The following is a 10,000-nucleotide window of genomic DNA, read 5'->3' as shown; positions in this document are numbered from 1 at the left end:
AAGAGTATTACCTGTTTTGTTTTTAAAGGGACAACCCACGCATATCTACTCCTCAAATCAATAACGGTTAAAGCATACTTGTACCCCTTATCATTATTGAGTTCAATCAAATCAGCAGACCAGATATAATCAACTTCCTTGGAATAAACTTTCCTTCTCTGAAACTTTGTGAATATTGGTTTATGTAATTCATCAGCTAATTGCTCTTCAGTCTTAATGGCATCATTAGAGCCTATAAGTTTTTGAATTTCCAAGTCCAAGTTTCAATTTAGCACTAATCATCTTCTTCACGATGAACCGATCAACTTTTTCTCTCAAGGTTGGATTTTGTATCAGAGACAAATTATACAACATTTCTCTATCGGCTTCATGCTTTTCTTCCAACGTTGTGGTATTCCCATAATCAATATCGTGTCTCATGCACACTTCATCAACTCTATTGATTGGTTTACTCCAGGATTTAGGATTGTCTGCCTCATCTAATCTTTTTATCCAATTTTGTGCCTGGACCACAGAAAGAATTCCCTGCCAGATGTAATTCCCTGGTATTCCAGTAGTTGTAAATTTACTTCCTGATAAAAACTTTTGTATATCTCCTCCGAGTTTGTGTTTGGAGATAAATTGATTTTTTTTTGAACCACACACCGAACATATACCTTTTTGTATAACCCTGTTATTTTTACTTTTAATATATGAAATATTTTTAGTATTAGTTTTCTTTTTACATTTGAGACAATAACTCATTTATTTATGAGAAAAATTCCTGCAGAGTGCAAAAACCTTTTTAGTTTCCAACATGCACATTTGAATCTTAATTTTTAAAACATAAAGAATCCTTAGAAATGCCTTCACTCTCTCCTCCATTTATTTAAGAAAAAAAAAATGAATTAAAATGAATAGCTTGACGATGCCAATAGTTTTGTCGAAAGTATTGCAAATAGACTTGTTAATTCTTTGTATTCCTCCTCGGTGGGTTGAGTTATTTTCTGTAATACCTCTATTCTTTTTTGAATCTCACTGGTTTCCAGACTATAATATTTATTTATTCTCTCTCTTTCCTCCCTCTCTCTCTTCTCCTTTTCCTCCTTCTCCTTTTCCTCCTCTTCCCTCTCTTCTTCAACTCCTTCCTCATCCCTTACTATCCTTGAATCGTTTACACCCCATAGAATATTATACATATATTCATCAGGATTTCTTGTTATTCCTGTATCCAAAATAATTTTTTTTACAACAGGAAACCAATAAAATTTCTTTTGAATTTCTAAAAGAGCCTTACCTTTTCTTAACTTTATAATTTTTTCATTATTTAACATTCTAATTAAATCTAAAGTTGTCGGTTTATCAACATCAGCATAATGCCAATCTTTTATTGAAAATACCTCATTCTTATGTTGTAGAACATATTTATTAAAATACCGAATACCCTTTTCTTGAAGGTATGCTTGGACACAGAAATGATAATTTTCTTGAAGCCTTCTTGCTGTCATTTATGTATTAGAAATATATGTTAGAATAATATTATGGCACGAAACACCTCCCCATCTTCCCATAGTTAAATCATTTTGTATTTCCTTACTTATTATATATAATCCTGTTTTTTCTGTTTTCATGAGATAAACAAGGGCAAAACCATTATTATATTTACCCTTATTAAATTCTTTTATTTGTTGTTTACTAATCGTGGCTCCACAAAACTCATTCTCGATACCAAGTGCATAATATTCTTCCTTACGAGACTGATTTAATTGTTCCAGGTCTTCGAGGTTAATTTTAAATGACCAATTATACCCTAAATCATTCATATCATACCCCCATTGTTCTATTCTCAGACAAACGATACGCCCTTCTTTATAAAAATTTATTTTAATTCGAACTGTGAATTCTGTATGACCTGGAGATAATATCAACACTTCTGTATCTTTGGAATACACAGCTGTTTTATTTAAGTATATATATTGTGATAAATCGTTTTTTTTTTTTGTTTTTTTGTTTTTTTGTACACCTTGGTCGAGGCTCGTATGAGAGCTAACACACAACTCACAGCAAGGAGGCATGAGACAAGAGGGGCGGGAGTGGAAGGGACAAAACATTGGGGAACAGACACAGGTGAACTGTGGAAGGGAGAGGGATGGGGATGGGACGGGGAACATGGCGAGGAGAAGATGGACATTACAGGGACTTTCAGGAAGGAAAGCAGGAGAATTGAAGGAAGTGGGCTTGGGTGGATTATCGGGGGTAGAAAAGATCGAGGATTTGGATGGGGGAAGATAAGAGGTGGTGGTGAACAGCTGTTTTGAAAGCCTGGAGGGAAGAATGGGAAAGAATAGAGTGAGGAAGTTTATTCCAAAGGCGGGAAAAAAGAGGAATGAAAGAGTGAAGATGAGCAGTGATTCGTGATTTTGGTAGTTTTACCAGAAGGGGGTTGGCGGACCTTGAGCGCCCTGTGGAAATGTGGTTGGGACAAATCGCAGAGAGAGCAGGGGGGGCAAGGCTGGAGAGGAGTCGGTAGAAGACAGAAAGACCACCGACCAACCTGCGGTGATTGAGTGAGAGGCCCAAAGACTCAGCTTCATTGCGGGAGATGCCAATGATCTTAAAAGCCCTGGTTTCGACAGCGTGAAGTCGAGAAAGGTGGGAGGCAGGAGCACCAGCCCAGAGGGGAGAGCAGTACTCCATCAGGCTACGGACAAAAGCTTTGTAAGTGGTCAGGAGCTCAAGAGGGCCGAGAAAAGACTTAGCACGACGGAGGATTCCCAGTCGGCGACTGGCTTTTGAGGCGAGGTTGGAAATGTGACTTTCCCAGGAAAGGTCATGGCAGATAGTGAGACCCAGAAGCTTGAAAGAAAAGACTTCTTCCAGAGGATTGTTGAGAAAGTGGATGGAGGTTTTGTAAACGGTCCTTTCGAAGAGACATAGTGAGAGTGTGAGATTTGTCTGGATTGAAAGACATGTTCCACTTGTTGGACCAGTTTGTGATTTTATCCAGATCTGCAGTGAGCGAAGAAGCTGCTGCTTGCCGGTCTGAGGGATGACAGATGGTACGGCAGAGGGTGGAGTCATCGGCAAAGAGAAATAGAGGATTTTCCAGAGAGTCCGAGAGATCATTGATGAAAACCAGAAAAAGAACAGGGCCTAGAACGCTACCTTGAGGAACTCCAGCCTGCACAGGAAGAGGGGATGAAAGAACTCCATTTAGGGCCACACGTTGACTGCGACAGGAGAGGAAGTCTGCGAGCCATGAGTGGAGATGGCCTTGAATACCATGGGAAGAGAGTTTGGTGAGTAGGGCAGGGTGCCAGACTGTGTCAAAAGCACGTGATATGTCCAGGGATACGGCTCGGATTTCCTGTCTGGCATTGAGGACCTCCATCCATTGATGGGAGAGCAGTAGCAGCATATCCAGGGTAGAGTGACCTGGTCTGAAACCAAATTGATGATTGGAAATCAAGCCATTGGAGAAGAGGAAGGATTTCATGTCTGAAGCGATGATGGATTCCATAACCTTGCTGATGATTGGGAGAAGGCTGATTGGTCTGTAGTTACAGGGATCTGTTTTTGCACCTTTTTTATGCAGGGCAGTGATGTTAGCAGATTTCCAAGCAGATGGCAGATGACCTTGGGAAAATGAGAGGGTGAATAGAACAGAGAGAGGGTGAGCAAGAGCAGAAGAGCAGGCTTTGAGGACACGTGGGCTGATGCCGTCTGGACCGGTTGCAGAATCTGACTCGAGGTTTGAAAGCAAGCTCTCCACCTTGTCAGGAGAAAAGGATACAGAGTCCAGGGACAGTTGGGTGCGACTGGGTAAAGTGGGTAGAGATAGTGATGGGTTTGGGACACAAGATTTAGCTGCAAACACCGAGTTTAGACATTCAGCTTTATCACGTGTGGAATCAGCAGTGCGGCCATTTGAGGTAAGGGAGGGGATGGAGGGGGAACATACACCAGAAACGGATTTGATTAAACGCCACCAGGATTTTGAGGAGGGAGAGAGGTTTGAGAGTTCAGACTTGAGATGAGAAAGATGTTGTTTTCTGGCTCTCCTGAGGCTAGATACACACTTGTTCCGAGCTTTGTGGAAAGAACTGAGATTGCCCTCAGTTGGGTTTGCTTTCCATGAGGCAAAGGCAAGTTGTTTCAGGACAACTGCCTCGCCACAAGCTTCAGTAAACCAAGGGCGGGAGGAAGGGTAAGACAGCTGAACACGAGAGGGGATAAATCTGTGCATGAGGGAGAGCAAGTTTCTTTGAAAGAATTCCCAGGATGAGTTGATGTTTGAGAAAGTAGTGATAGGAGACCAGTCTGTAAGTTTGATGGCTGCTCGGAGACCCTGCCAGTCGGCTTGAGTGAAATGCCAGACTCGACGGCGGTGAGGTGGTTCTCTGATAACAGCCAGAGAGATGTCCACTTTAACAAGGACGTGGTCAGAAGAACCAATTGGAGCGAAGGAAGAGCAGCAGATATTGTCAGGGAAATTTGTCAAAATCAGATCCAGAAGAGATGGAGTACCATTGGTTGAGATCCGGGTCGGGAAGTTGACCGATTGAGTCAGTCCCAATGAGTCACAGAAAGCTTTTGCTGATGTCCCATGGCAGGTGAGAGAGGTACCCACACCTAGCCAACTGGTGTGATGACAATTGAAGTCGCCACATAAGAGGAAGAGAGAGTTTGGATGAGAAGATAGAAGATGGTCCATGTTTTCGGAGAGTGAGGTGTAGATGGAGTCATCACTGTTCGGTGGACGGTACAGTACACATATAAACATGAGGTGGGAGTGGAGGGGAAGCCGAAGCCAGAGGTATTCCTGGGGGTGTGGGGGATTGAGAGCAGTGCAGGGAGAGTGAGGAATAGAGTCTTTGATGAAGAGAGCAACACCTCCACCAGGACGAGGCTCAGGTCTGTCATACCGTAAGAGGGAGTAACCAGGGAGAGATACTTGGGAGTCAGACACGTCTTGGGAGAGGAAAGTTTCTGTTAGGCAGATATTGTCTGGTTTGTCAGTGGCAACCTGCATGGAAAGATCTGAAAGGTTTGAGCGAAGGCCCCGGATATTAGAGGTCCACACTTTTAATGAAGAGGTAGGGGAGGAGGCTTTGGGTGCAGGAGGTGGAGGGGGCAGGGGAGGGTAGGATGAGGGACGAGGGGGGGAGGTAAGGAGGGTTGCTGAAGGAGTGTGGGGTATTGCAGAATAGCGAGGGGAGGGGGCCGAATGAGGAGGAGAAAAGGCTCTGTGGTGCTGGGAGAGAGGGGGGACAAGAGACAAGGAAGATGGCAGTTGAGGATTTGAGGAGGTGGAGTGAAGAGATGGAGGTGAGAGGGCAGTGGAGGGAGGCAGGTTGGTGGATGAGAGGGGGGCAACTTAGAGAAGGAAGATGGAGGGGGATAAAAGGGGGAAGAAAGGTGAGGGGGGAATTTTTGAAAGAGGTGAGAGGGAGGCTTGGAGGGAGAAGAGTGGGATGGTTGCTTTGAGAGTGAGAGTGAGGGGTGAGGGGGGTGAGTTGGCACTGAAGTTGGAAAAAAAGAATGGTTGATGGAAAGCGAGCATCCATGGCAAACTGTGGTTTTTAAAAGTTTTAGGTCAGAGATGCGATTTAACACAATTCTTGATGGATGCAATGAAGGCGAATTCAGAGCATGGAGAGAAGAAGCGCTGTAATAGTTGGATTTTTTAGGCAAGGAATGAAGGAGAGGTCGAAATGAGAGCAGTCTGTTAAAATAGCAGAAGAGTAGTGCATTGTGAAACAGTAAAGAGTGCCACATGTGTGAGAGAGGAAGATGAAGCATTATAAGATCGTTTTTGTTGTTAATATTAATGTATGAGAGAGTTCAACAGATAAGGTCATGCAAGTGTAAAAAAAAAAGAAATCGAGGAAGACGAGGAGGAAGTTAAGAGGAAGAAGAAGTAGCAGAATCGGGAGAAGGTGAGCGTGTTGTTGTTGTTGGGTATTTTTTTTTTTTTTTTTTTTTTGAGATAAGAAAGAGATTAGTTGGGAGAATGGGGGATGTTTGGAAAATGGGGAGGATGAAAATTGAAGGTGATGGGGAGGATAGAAATTGAAGGTAATGGGGAGAAAAAACAAACAAACAAACAAAAAAAACGATCGAACACCGAGTGGAACCGGTAGGCCTCAAGCCTAGGACTAGGCCTCAAACACCAGGTAAGAACGTCGACATAAATACTCACAAAATAGCACGATTTTTGAAACAAAACCGAACTAGGAACACACATTAACATGTAGGTGAGAAAATTAAACAGTTAAAACGGGACAAATAACAACCGGAACTTAACTTTGAGAACGTCAGCAGGGAGCCCCGAAGGAGACCTCTTGCCGCTCAAAACCGGAACCGGAAGTGTCATTTAATCTCACCAAGTCATTCGCGTCAGTCGGGCTTGGATAATTTTTTAATTTATAAGCATTTTTCATGTTAATATTTTTGTTTATATTATATTTATGTCATTCAGCCTGTGCCTTTGTATAATAATTTGATAAATCAATATCCAGTTCTTGAGATACACCAAAGATAGAACCATCTTTACCAACATAAGTCATTTATATTAGATTAAAAATAATATCATAAAATTTTTTATTTTTGTTGAGTTGAAATAACACATATAGACATAATTGACTACAACACTTGGAATTTAATTCTTGGACTTGAAATGTTTGATAAACACCATTCTGTAAGAATTTTATGACTTCAACAGGTGGTGGAAGACCAAAACTATCAAAATAATACTTGTCTTGATTATTAAAAATACAAACCCAATGAGAACCGTTCCCATTATTATCTTCTAAGTTCATAATAATATTCTTTGTATGTTTCGGCACATTTGTTAATTCATCACTCATACAAATAACCACATTATGAATTTTTAATTTCTTACAATATTTGGCAAGTTGTAAATTTGATGTTGTATTCTTTCCAAATTCTTTCAACCACTCATCAATGCTCATTTATTTATTGGAAAGATATAATCCATTACCTCTTTTCGTTAATTTTACACCTGCTTGTGCTATAGAAGAAAGCATATCTCCAACTAACAATCTCGCTTTATCAGGCAGACCTTCAAGTTTTTCAGCAAAATCTACAATTACACCACTTCCACTAATTTGTTTCTCCAACTCTTTGTTATGTCTTTCCAATTCTTTTTGAGCCTGGAGTTGAGCCTTCCTTTCGTTGGCAGTTTTGACCGCTGTTGAAATACCACCCGTCAATGCTCCAACCGCACTTAAACCAGCAAATAAAGGAATTAGAAATGGGAGAAATCCTCCACTCGTCTCTCTTATTGAATATTTTTTCAACATTGGTTTTGTCATTTTAATTTTAAGTGAGCCAGTGTCATTCAAGATTTTAACCTGTTCTCTTGTGAGCAAAACATCAATTCTTACTGCTCCTTTTCTCTGAATCGTATTAACGTTAATCGTACAAGGCTTTTGATTTTGAACACAAGATGATAGTTTATGAAGATTGATTTGATTAACATATACCCCAGTTGGTACTTTGCCACTCATTTATTTAACAAAAAATTATGTGAGACTAATCATCACACCATTATCTGTATTAATCTGCAATTCTGTTTCTTCCAAAAGCAAACAATATGTATCAACTTCTTCACTCTCTCCTCTTTCAATGTATAGGGAAGTATCCACTCGATTAGACTTTATAGTTTTCTTTTGAGCGCTCAGGTCAAACGCATAGATTGTATACAAACTTTTAAATGCTGTCATATCCAAAATAGGTTCTTTATTTCCATTACTTTCACACACCTTTTGGTAAGACTTGTATGCTTCAGCAAAATCATTTTTTTCCCAATTAATTTCCAATCTATCTCGTGGATAAAATGTTCCATCTAGAGAAACGCGAAGTTGTTTCACCTTAGCATTATCACTCAATGCATTATTCTTATCAGTCGCAGTATCACCATCTGGCTTTTTAAAAATCATCCACAGATATCGTGGCTTTCCTTCCAGAACACCCAAATTCCACGTGTAAGTAGTTTGATTGAGTTTAACGTGTTGACATCTTCTTTTGAGGTATGATACACTGAGTGGTTTCTTTGAGTTAAGTCTTCGATTCAACATCTCTTCTGTTTTAAGATTAGGAGTATATTCACTGATATACCAACTCATCTCCTCAATTACAAATTTATTCTGTTCACCAAAAGCACTACCAACACCAAAAAGCAATCTATTTTCATTATCATTCCTTTGTAGTTGAAATCTAATTTTAAGACCATACAGAACTTTATCAGAATCACAAAATCCAAATATACCTTTAAGAGGAACTGCCACAGTAAAACTATTTTCTGCTTTTGTATCATCATTATACATTCCTTTCCTTTGAATATATCCAGGGTCTGTGTATGTTCCCGTTGACATATCAGGAATAAAACCTTCGACAGACCCCTTTCCCATTCTATCACTGAATGTATAGAGTGTAAATTTCATCATTTCAGATACAGCAGAGACATAATCAACCACTTCAACTTCTTGTGTTCCAATATACAATCGCACACTATCAAACATTTTCCAGAAGAAATCATTTACAAGTGTAGCGTTTGTGTTATTCCCAGCCTTAGTGAATTTAAATTTACACAACAAGAAACTTTCGGAGAGATTCAAATAGGTTTGTTGATTATTTATTTCAAAACTTTTTGTACCATTTGTATTCCAGTCTGTTCCAGTTATTGCATTTACCTTGAAGTAATCTTCTTTTTTAGTGGAGTTTGAGATAATAATAGTATCATCCAAATCATAGATACTATCAATTGCTTCCATACTTGTATTTATTTAGGAAAAAAGATGTTAAAACTTTTGAAACCCTGTTCCAAGTATTTGAATTATTTTCTGTCGTTCTTGGGGGACAACTGAGTTTTACCTTTCTTAATTTCTTTTATTGCTTGTAATTTATGAGATTCCTTCTGAGCATCTTTAATACTCTTTACAGCACCTGCTACATTTCCCACAGCAGAAGCAGTTGAACCAATTAGGTCTTTATGTTTAAGAATAGTTGAACCAATACCCATGAGAGTATCAATTATCCCATCTCCTCTAAATTGATGTCCGACACCCCTTTGTCTCTTAGGTTTATAGTATCCTCTACCAAGATACATACCTTCACCCTTGTAGTACGGGGAAAGGAACATCCCATCCCCTGTAATTATTTTATATTTTCCCAACTCGTGTTTCCTCACAATAACCATCGTATTTATTTATTGAAAAACTTCACGTAGGTGAATTCTGATGGATATAACTTCTCCATTAAAAGAAATCACACGATTATCTTGGTCGGTTATCCTAAAATTTACTCTGTGTATGGTTTTTCCTGACACAGGTAGATAAACCAAATTTTTAGGTTCCATATTGAATTTATAGCCAATTGGGGTTGAGTATGCGCTGAATGAAAATATTGTATTTGTTTTTTTTCCATCATTATAAGCACCATCAATCAAATCACAGTGAATTAACACCGAATTTATTCCTGAGGATATTTGAATGACATTATCACTGTAAAACGTCCCATTAGTTTCAATCTTTTTTGAGGAGAAACCTAATAACTCTCTAAATGAATTATCAATTGTGAAATCAACCTTGTAGTTATTCTTAACTTTAATCGTTGATTTTGAAGTATGTTTTTGAATGTTTATAACAATATTTTTTGGTTCATCACCCTGTTCTTTCATAAGATGAGCAATTTCGGAAGATATTTGAGAAATCTCGTATGCTCCGGGTGAGAGAAATTTAAAATGGCACATTGCGTTGATTGAGACCCAAAAGAACATGAGAGTGAAACTTGAAATGTTTTCAAATAATAACCCCAACAAAACTTTCGGAAAAGCATATTGGATCAACACACTTCCATCATTTCAAAAACATGCAGAACGAGAAGGAGCAATCAATGATTGAAGACCCTTCGAGGAAAGAACGGGGTGGGGGTGGAGAAGTCGGGCCGAAGATGATTGTGGGCAGGAGCAGACACTGGGTGCACGGCGCTTCTGACA

The sequence above is a fragment of the Eptatretus burgeri genome, unplaced genomic scaffold (assembly GCF_056783735.1).
Source record: "Eptatretus burgeri isolate ZD-2024b unplaced genomic scaffold, Ebu_testis_v1 Ebu_testis_scaffold_1212, whole genome shotgun sequence".
Taxonomy (NCBI): Eukaryota; Metazoa; Chordata; class Myxini; order Myxiniformes; family Myxinidae; genus Eptatretus; species Eptatretus burgeri.
The sequence above is the reverse complement of the archived record's forward strand: the minus strand, read 5'-3'. Positions refer to the sequence as shown.